This window comes from Aethalodelphis obliquidens, unplaced genomic scaffold (assembly GCF_003676395.1).
Source record: "Aethalodelphis obliquidens isolate GAN/ISIS:26980383/991018 unplaced genomic scaffold, ASM367639v1 scaffold90, whole genome shotgun sequence".
NCBI lineage: Eukaryota > Metazoa > Chordata > Mammalia > Artiodactyla > Delphinidae > Aethalodelphis > Aethalodelphis obliquidens.
The window spans coordinates 3,674,201-3,685,506 of NW_020838034.1; positions in this window are offsets into that span (position 1 = coordinate 3,674,201).

Sequence of the window (11,306 nt, forward strand, 5' to 3'; positions counted from 1 at the left end):
ACGTATAGTCTGGTATTGGGTACTTTACACTGAGTTTCAATATCAGACATATGTGAAGGATAGAATAAAACTTTCATACCACAACTCAGATGTGAAAGAATTTAAACTGTCCTTTTTATCTATATAACCAATCACATCTTAATTTTGAGTTCTCAGCCTTGATAAAGTCATAAGAAAAATTTATGTCTAATCTGAAAATCAGTGTGGTTTTGGTGAGAATGAGCCAACAGTGAACACTGTCTTCTCTATTGGGTAACTGAGAGTAGCAACAAATTTTACATATTTCTGTAATTTAGCAAAACAACTGGCTACTAGGGAAATCTTGGGAGAAATTTGTACCCAAGAAATTCTAAACATTTTCACCACATTAGGGCATGATGTGAATTGTAGATCCAAGGGAGATAATGGAGATGTTTTGGTGGCAGCTGGTAGCAACAGGGTAGTCCTTTTGCCTCATTTGTATGGAAAACTTTGCAAAGGCTCTGTGCTGCCTGCCCTGAGGTAATTCAGCAAGCCGGGGGACTTCAAATCTGAAAAAGTTCTATCCAGTCTTGGAGGCTCTGATATTAAGAACTGGAGATGGCAAAGTCCATTTAAGGCCCAAGTCTCACTCAAAGTGAAGCGCACCAACATAAGAACCACACCCTGGGCAGGGTCCAGCTGTGAAGGCTCAGATCCAGAAGATTGTTCCTAAGAACTAACCATGTCTGCACCTGCTCCAGGGGACTTCCTTCTGGATCCTTTCTCCAGAAGTTGTGCAACACTTGAACAACTCTAATCCATACATTTCTGTCACAGTGAAAGAAATCTGTCACAGTGAATTATATTTCCAGAGCCCTTAACAAATGCCAGACACTGTTCTAGGAGCTCTATATGAATTAACTTATGTGGGTAATTTTATTACCCTATGATAAGCAAACTTGGTGTAGTAACTAACAGACCTTAATTAGATGAAAGAATTTCAAACCTCCTAAGGACCAAAGGGAAGATCTTCCCACATATTCAGAATATTGGAGCTGGAAGGAAACTTAGAAACTAACTGGTCCAGGGGTTTTATTCCACCAATAAAAGAAGGACTAGGTTCAGCCTTGTAGAAAAGAAAGTGCTGATGATATTTTAGAAGTGGGGGAAGAAGAAAGAGGGAAAGAATAGGAGAGATTTTTGAGTCAGAGAGCCCTCCCAATGGCTTATACCTTACTGTTTCACTTCTTTTAAGGGGACTATATGGTGGTTTTTAGCCTATAAACCATCCATTAAGGTCTCTTGGTCTAATTCAGGTCCCTTCTCTTCAAATGGAAACTGAAGGCCATAGAGGTGCAATGACAGTGGCGAGGGTCACACAATGCAGCGGTGGCAGAGTTGCCTCTAGAGCCCTGGATTCTAATTTCTTCTAGCACACTGTGGTACATTTTCCCCACGCCCTGTTACACAACACACAACTGTAGGTGGGTCTTCAGCAGATTTGCATTAACTGACCAATGTAATAATTCTAACATGGAGGGAGTGTTCTGGGTCAGGGAGCACTGGTATAGATTTGTGGGACAGTGACCACAAATGTCCACTTTTTACTCTCTTCTCTGTTTATGTTACAGTCTTGCATTTACACTGCTTCTTGAGGACATATCAAGTGGTAACAGCTACTACGTTGACATGTATGATCTTGAACAAGTTAGATAATCTCTTTGGACCTTAGTTTTCTCATTTAAAAAAAGACAAATAATACAACAAGCAAAACTCTTGATGCTTCTCTCTGCTAAGTTCTGTTCACTTCTCTCCACCAGTCAGACCTCTCACATGGATGACCCGTATGGGGTTCAGGGAACATAATTCAAGCATTCTTTATTCCCACACACTCTAGGAGAATAAGATCCAGAGAGTGGAATCCTCTCAATAGCTACGTTTAATCTCAATACATAATTAAAAACAAAACCAAAAACTCTCAGTAAACTAGAAATGAAAGAAAATTTCCTTAAGCTGATAAAGGATAACTTTGAAGAAACTGTAGTTAACAGTCTACCCTCACCACTTGTATTCTACATTGTACCATCTTTCCTAGCCAGTGCAATATGACAAAAATGATAAAAAGCATACAAATTAGAAAAATAAATCAGTAAAATTATTGCTTTTTTTTTTTTCTTTCGGTACGCAGGCCTCTCACTGTTGTGGCCTCTCCTGTTGCGGAGCACAGGCTCCGGACGCGCAGGTTCAGCGGCCATGGCCTACGGGTCCAGCCACTCCGCGGCATGTGGGATCCTCCCGGACAGGGGCACGAACCTGTGTCCCCTGCATCGGCAGGCACACTCTCAACCACTGCGCCACCAGGGAAGCCCCAATATTGCTATTTTTAAACAATATGATTGTGTCCATAGCAAACCTATGTAACCTACAAAAGAAAAACACCTACTAGAACTAATAATTTAATAATACTAGAGGATTCAAGGTCAAAATACAAAGTCAGTTGCTTTTCCATATACTGGGAAAATAATGGAAAATAAAATTTCAGGGAGTGGTTAGGTCCATTGGTAGGACTTGGTGCTTTCACTGTTGTGGGACTAGGTTCAATTCCTGGCTGGGAAACTGAGATCCCACAAGCTGTGCAACGTGGCCAGAAAAAAAAAAAAGAAAGAAAGAAAAAAATTTCGAACAACACCATTTACAATAGCATCAAAATACATTAAGTACCTAGTAAATGATCTAATGACATATATAGAACACCTCTACACCAAAAACTACAAAATATCACTAAGAGAAATTAAAGACCTAAATAAATGGAGAGGTAGACGGTGAAAGGGTAAGCTTTACACTGGTAACATGTCTATTTTCCCTAAAGAAATAGAAACTTGAGATGTGTCACAATCTTAAACATAAAACACAATCTGTCAAACTTCTGAAAGAAAACTTAGGAAAATATCTTCATGACCTAAGATCTGCTTAGAGACTTCTTAGGACACAAAAAGCTCTAACCACTAAAAACATTTGATGTTAGACTTTATCAAAATTAATTTTTTGCTTGTAAAAAGACACAATTAAGAAAAAATAGACAAGGCAGAATAGGAAAAAATGTTTGTACCTAGACTCTACAACAACTTGTCACAAAAAATGAAAAATGAGCAATCCAATTAAAACTGGGCAAAACCTTTGAGCATGATTTGACAAAAGAAGATATATGAATGATCAATATATGCATGAAAATGTGCTTAAGACCATTCATTAATCATTAGGTAAACTAAGGCCACAATAAAATATACAATGAAATATTTATCAGAATGCTAATAATTTTTAACCTGATAATATTAAATGTTGGTAAGGATGTGGAGCAACTGGAACTCTCATACATTGCTGGTGATAGTATTAACTGATATAATTACTTCGAAGGACTGTTCAGCAGTTTCTAAATTCAAACACATCTACCTTTTCACCCAGCAATTATGTTCCTTGATATTTATCCCATATTCCATAAAAATATATATCCTCAAAAAGACTTGGGGACTTCCCTGGTGGCGCAGTGGTTAAGAATCTGTCTCCCAGTGCAGGGGACACGGGTTCGAGCCCTGGTCCGGGGAGATTCCACATACCACAGAACAACTAAGTCCATGTGCCACAGCTACTGAGCCTGTGCTCTAGAACCCACGTGCCACAACTACTGAAGCCCACGTGCCTAGAGCCTGTGCTCCACAATGAGAGAAGCCACCGCAATGAGAAGCTTGCGCACCGCAACGAAGAGTAGCCCCCACTCGCTGCAACCAGAGAAAGCCCGTGCACAGCAACGAAGACTCAACACAGCCAAAAATAAATAAATAAATTTATTAAAAAAAGACTTGTACAAGAATCTTTGTAAGGATCTATTCATTATAGTCCCAAACTGAAAACAACCCAAACATTTGTCAACAGGAGGATGAATAAATAAATGATAATATATTCATATAGTGGTAAAATACTAAGCAATTAAAAAACACAAAGTACTGATATATGCAGAAACATTTATTCTTCCCAAAAACATTATGTCAAATTTTTTTAAAAAAGAAAAAAGAGAAGATAATGTATGATTCTATTTATATAATATCCAATATCAGGCAAAACTAATTTGTAGTGGTAAATCAGAAAGAGATTGCTTTAGAATGGGGATTGTACACTGATCAGAAAGAGGTATATGGGAACTTCTTGGGGTGATGGATATGTTCTATATTGGAGGGGAGGTAGATATATAAGTAGATGCAATTGTCAAAATACATCAAACTAAACATTTGAGATCTGTGCATTTTATTCGTAACTAATAAGTTTTTGTAGATTCTCATCATTAAAACAGAACTACGTTCATGTATAAACGAGTGTCACAAATTATAATGTAAAAAATCAAAAATACACGTGAATTTAGTATATGGTAATGATGTAATATTAATGGGGGAAAGATTGATTACTCAATTAATCAGATTGGGAACTCTAGTGGAGACCTGAAAAGAACAAAATTGTGTCCAAATTGGGGGGGGGGGAAGCAACAAAATTAAGAGACAATTTAAAAAATTAAAAATATCTATGACACTCAGCTTCAGTCATATTAGGAAAAATGTAAATTAAAATACACTGAAATACTATCAGATTTGCAAAGATAACAATCTTTTGCACATGGGGAGAGGGAAGGGTAAGCTGAGAGAAAGTGAGAGAGTAGCATTGTCATATATACACTACCAAATGTAAAATAGATAGCTAATGGTAAGCAGCTGCATAGCACAGGGAGATCAGCTCTGTGCTTGTGATCACCTAGAGGGGTGGGATAGGGAGGGTGGGAGGGAGACGCAAGAGGGAGGAGATATGGGGATATATGTATACATATAGCTGATTCACTTTGTTATAAAGCAGAGACTAACACACCATTGTAAAACAATTATACTCCAATAAAGATGTTAAAAAATATATGCAGTAATATCTTGAAAGGCCTCTTTTTTTTCTGAGCAGAAGGTCTCAACAGTGGGCTTAAAATATTCAGTAAACCATGTTATAAATAGATGAGCAGTCATTCGGGTTTTGTTGTTTTATTTACAGAACACAGGCAGAGTAGATTAATCACAATTCTTTTTTTATTATTAATTTTTATTGGAGTATGGTTGCTTTAGAATATTGTGTTAGCCTCCACTGCACAACAAAATGAATCAGCCATACACATACAGATATCCCCTCCCTTTTGGACTTCCCTCCCATTTAGGTTACCACAGTGCATTAGGTAGAGTTCCCTGTGCTATACAGTATGCTCCCATCAGTTGTCTATTTTATACATAGTATCAATAATGTATATGTGTCAATACCAGTCTCCCAATTCCTCCCTCCCCACCCCTTCCCCCCTTGGTATCCATACATTTGTTCTCTAAATCTATGTCTCTATTTCTGCTTTGCAAATGAGATCATCTATACCTTTTTTCTAGAGTCCACATATATGCATTATTATACGATCTTTTCTATTTCTGACATAGTTCACTCTGTATAACACTGTCTAGGTCTATCCTTGCCTCTACAAATGACCCAATTTCATTCCTTTCTATGGCTGAGTAATATTCCATTGTATATATTTACCACATCTTTATCCATTCCTCTGTTAATGGACATTTAGGTTGCTTCCATGTCCTGTCTAATGTATATAGTGCTGCTATGAACACTGGGGTGCATGTGTCATTTTGAATTATGTTTTTTTCTGGGTATATGCCCAGTAGTGGGATTGTTGGGTCATATGGTAGTTCTGCTTTTAGATTTTTGAGGAACCTCCATACTGTTTTCCATAGTGGCTGTATCAATTTACATTCCCACCAACAGTGCAAGAGGGTTCCCTTTTCTCCGCACCCTCTTCATCATTTACTGTTTGTAGATTTTTTGATGATGGCCATTCTGACTGGTGTGAGGTGATACCTCATTGTAGTTTTGATCTGCATTTCTCTAATAATTAGTGATGTTGAACATCTTTTCATGTGTTTGTTGGCCATCTGTATGTCTTCTTCGGAGAAATGTCTATTTAGGTCTTCTGCCCATTTTTGGATTGGGTTGTTTGTTCTTTTGATATTGAGCTGTATAAGTTGCTTGTATATTTTGGAGATTAATCCTTTGTCAGTTGCTTCATTTGCAAATATTTTCTCCCATTCTGAGGGTTGTCTTTTCATCTTATTTATGGTTTCCTTTGCTGTGCAAAACCTTTTAAGTTTAATTAGGTCCCATTTGTTTATTTTAATTTTAATTTTCATTACTCTAGGAGGTGGGTCAAAAAAGGTGTTGTTGTTATTTATGTTGGATTAATCACAATTCTTATGGGCCCTAAGATTTTGGAATGGTAAATGAGCATTGCCTTCAACTTAAAATCACCAGTTACATTAGCCTCTAACAAGGGAATCAGCCTGTTCTTTGAAGCTTTGAAGCCAGGTATTGACTTCTCCTTTCTAGCTATGAAAGTCCTTTATGGCATCTTCTTCTAGTATAAGCCTGTTTCATCTACATTAAAAATCTGTTGTTTGACTAAAAATAGAGTCACCATGTGATCCAGCAATCCTACTTCTGGGCACATATCTGGAGAAAACTATAATTCAAAAAGATACCTGCACTACAATGTTCATAGCAACATTATTTACAATAGTCAAGACATGGAAACAACCTAAATGTCCATGGACAGATGAATGGGTAAAGAAGATGTGGTATATGTATATGAATATTACTCAGCCTAAAAAAGAATGAAATAATACCATGTTGAGGCAACATGGATGGACCTAGAGATTATCATGCTAAGTGAAGTAAGTCAGACAGAGAAAGACAAGTAATATATGATATTACTTATATGTGGAATCCAAAAAAATGATACAAATAAACTTATTTACAAAACAGAAATAGACTCACAGACATAGAAAACAAACTTATGGTTACCAAAGGGGTTAGCAGGACAGGGAGAGAGATAAATTAGGATTGGATGATTAACAGATACACACTACTACATATGAAACAGATAAAAAGCAAGGACCTACTGTACAACATAGCAGTCCATTTCCTGATCTTCTCTAAGCCTGAACCCATGGTAGGAAACTTGAGTTTCTCTCTCAACTTGATCCCAACTTATTGGGTATTTGATTACACAACATCCTACATTTTAACATCCTCAAGAAAGCAATAAAGTAAACATCTGCATCTAGACTCTTTTACTCTTGATTCAAAATCTGATGGAGCCCAAACCTGGCACCTACTCATCATTCCTAGCCTTAAATCAGAGCCAAATGTTTCATATATACTCAAATCTCAAGATATCAGTCCTAAAGCAAGGATATCACTGACATTTCCTACACTGCACTTGGTTAAAACACTACCTTTAAAACTCCCATAAATGTAATACTTACTCTATTATTAGAGTTTACCTGAATCTCACTGAAAAGTTGAAACCCATTCTTACATCTGCAGTGATCCTTGAGTTGTCAGCAACATAAAAGTGAGTTTATTCTAATACTAGACTCATTTAATTCAAAATCACATGGAAAACTTTCTAATGATACTGGTCATTAATATCTTCTAGAATATATCTTGATGCCAATCCAAATGCTAATCTTAATTACCATGAAACATACTGACACCAGAATGATTTCTGGATGATTCCTGTTCAATTAGATTTGTAACCAGATGTACAGAATAAAAATAGAATAAGTCACAAACTAAAATGTACAACAATGATAATTTTCTCGTATTTTTTATAATTTAACTTCTATTTCTAATCTCCATTCTCCATACTGCCAGATAAATAGTCTTTAATCTTGCCAATTCTGGTTAATTTCAGATATGTCAGAGTTTTCTCACTCAACCGAATATTTCCCCCTTCCACTTATCTCTGAGAACAATTCCAGGATCAGGTGTGTGTGGGACACAGTGCAGAAAGGCATATATTGGTCTAGCCCTTTTTTAAAAGTCCCTTTTTAATCCATGTAGACATCTGGTTCATGCCATTTAGTCTTCAAGATCATTCCTCTATGTTGGCATCTCTTAAGATGTCCATATTTCTGTAGGTTTCAGATCATCATTCCATGCACTTTGCTTCTTTGTCTCAAATATGGTCCCTGCAGGAGACTTAGTGTGCTACCTTAAGCTCACTAAATATAAGCTCCTGAGAGGAAGGAATGCTGTCTATCTTGTTCATCATTGTTCTCAGAACATAGAATAACACCTCAAATGAAATACATACTCAATAAATGCTTGCTAGCTGAGGGACTTTTTGTTCCTTGATGTCCCCACCCAGCCATCTCTAACCTACTTCCGTGCTTTGGTAGAATAGAGAATTTCTATCATATTACTTATATGTATGTCTCTGGCCATGAATCAGCCATGAGAATTGGATTTCCCATAACTTATCTGGAGGTTTATGGAATCTACCCCACAATTGTGTCCTCACTGAATTCCCTAGAACATATGTTGGGTACTACAAGTCATGACCCTAGTGTACCCCAATAAATTGGGCTTCTAATATCTCTCAATATCCATTTTGGCAATTTGGCACTTTCAAAAAATACAGAAATTTAACCCCTCAAGTTATCAAACAGTAACACAGACCTTTATAGACTATCTCTTGAGTAGGTGGCAAGAGTGGGGAGCAGTAAGACGTGATGGATATTGCAACATACAGCACACAGTAAAACTTTCCAAAATTCCTCTTTAGAGATCTCTCTCCACAATGTGCATTAATCACAGCACCTGCCTACCCCAGACTCTTTAGATTTTTCCCAAATCTCCAGTTTCCTGATCTCACTCATGACCATCTTTCCCAATCTCCTTACTTCTCTTGCCCCTCGTCCTACCTTCTAGAGCTTTTTTCTATATCTTACCTTTGTGTACCTTCAAGTTTCCTCTTTTCATTAGAAAGACTCTAGAAGCTGTGGTTTCAGATACAGAAGCTGACATGTAAGACATACTGATTACAATCATATGCTATCCAAGTATCTATGAGAATTGTACTCTTGCCAATTAAAAACATAGAGAGAACCTGGAATGCAATTAGTTGAATCCAATCTAATGGCAAAGAGGCCTGATGGAGGACCAGTGGTTGGGGGTGGTCATAAACCCAAATTAGGCTTGAAATTTTGTCAAGATGAATTCAAGGACAGTGAGCTGCAAGACTATCCCATTTATAGGGCATGGATTTGAAGTATCTATTGGCATGGAGAGTGTAAAACAAGGTTTGACTAATTTTTCACAGTTTTGAGAAAATTAAACCTAGAGGTCTGTTCCATATGCAATATCAGTTCACCTACACCATAAAGCCAAGGTGCTTGACAGGTTATGGCAGAGACTGCTGGATGCCCACCAAACGTTCACTCTCTCCTTATTCAGTAACAACATGGGGCAATAATGTGACCAGATGAACATCCAGATTCCCCACTCACTCCCTTTGCAGATAAGAGTAGTCATATGACTGCATTTTGGGCAATGGTATGTAGGCAGAAGTTGTTGGGTGGTACTTCTGGGAAAACTCTTCAGAGAGGATGAGGCTGACTCAAAAGGGAAGGCTTTCTGTTCTTCTTTCTTCCTACTTCAAATGGGAAAATTGTTGCTACAACCCTGATGCAACCTTTAGGATGGAATCCATGTGCTAATCATGACAGAAAAGAAAGCTAGAAGGAGCACAGAACGTTGACAATTTTATAAAAGTCAAATTCAGTAGGAGGAAGATAATATCATGAGTGAAGGGTAGAACTTGAAGTGGTAGGGACCCTTCATGACCCAATTAAATTTTGTGAACCTCCTTGCAAAGACTTAATTTTTGCAGGGATAAGCATCTTTTAGGTAAAGAAAAACAAATTCCTCACATTTTTAAGCCATCATCATTTAGATTTCTGTGACTGGCAATTAATCAAATTCCTAACATTTAGTAACTTTAAATTATGTCAATATGCTAAAATTGTTTCTTTAATGGATATGGGGCTTTATTCCAATAAAAAGAGAAGGATTGATATGATAAAGTTAAAAAAACATTATTTTCTCTGTTGAAAAATAATCTTTAACTATTTAGTGTTTAAAACATTTGTAATATTTAAGATAATATGTATATTGAAATGCCTAACAACTATAAGACTTCAATATTTAAAATGTGTAATAAGTAAATGATTTAGAATTGGGGGTGGTGAGAAAAAATAAATATTTATTTGAGTTCTAATGTGTTTTGCACCTAATTCTCTAAACATTTTCTAATTAAGGAAGAATATTCATTATAATCTTAGGAAACAGCTCCAAATACTCTAAATAATTGGCATATTTTCTTGAAGACAGCACCTTTTTTTCTAATATTCCATGGATTAAATCTGATGACCTTGAAGTGATGATGTGTGTGTGTTCTTTTTCTCTTCATTGTGGTTCTCATTTGTCTCTTCATTTAATAATTTATACAAGCTGTCATTTTTCTGTTTTATATCATAAAGAATGGAATCCATAGAATAGCCAAATTCAACAAGAGCATAAACCTTACCTCTGAATTTATAAGAACACCCAGTGGAATGCAATCAGCAACTAACTTGCCAGATGCATTAAATGCAAGGGATCCAGGGGACCTTTAGAGAAACAAGTATCATAACAAAGTGTGTCAGAGCTCCAAACCTCTATTAGAAATTTTCTTTGGGTAAACATAGGGTAAGCATGATAAGTGGCAGCACAGGATCTGACCAACCCAGCTTGATAATGCTCTGGATTTAGAGAAACAATAACACAACATTTATTTCCTTGATCAGACCTCCTGGGAGACCAGTTAAGTAAGACAAACCACTAAATGATTGAAAGAGAATTTGTTTAATAGAATTGTTGTTTTAAGTTGAATGTTATGAGAGAATTTTACTGTTGTAAACATCATTGAGGAGAACATCAGAGTCACCACACTTTTTTTTTTTTAACATCTTTATTGGGGCATAATTGCTTTACAATGGTGTGTTAGTTTCTGCTTTATAACAAAGTGAATCAGTTATACATATACATATGTTCCCATATGTCTTCCCTCTTGCATCGGCCTCCCTCCCACCCTCCCTATCCCACCCCTCCAGGCTGTCACAAAGCACCAAGCCAATATCCCTGTGTCATGCGGCTGCTTCCCACTAGCTAATCTACCTTACGTTTCTTAGTGTGTATATGTCCATGACTCTCTCTCGCCCTGTCACAGCTCACACTTCCCCCTCCCCATATCCTCAAGTCCATTCTCCAGTAGGTCTGCGTCTTTATTCCTGTCTTACCCCTAGGTTCTGCATGACATTTTTTTTTCTTAAGTTCCATATATATGGGTTAGCATACGGTATTTGTCTTTCTCTTTCTGACTTACTTCA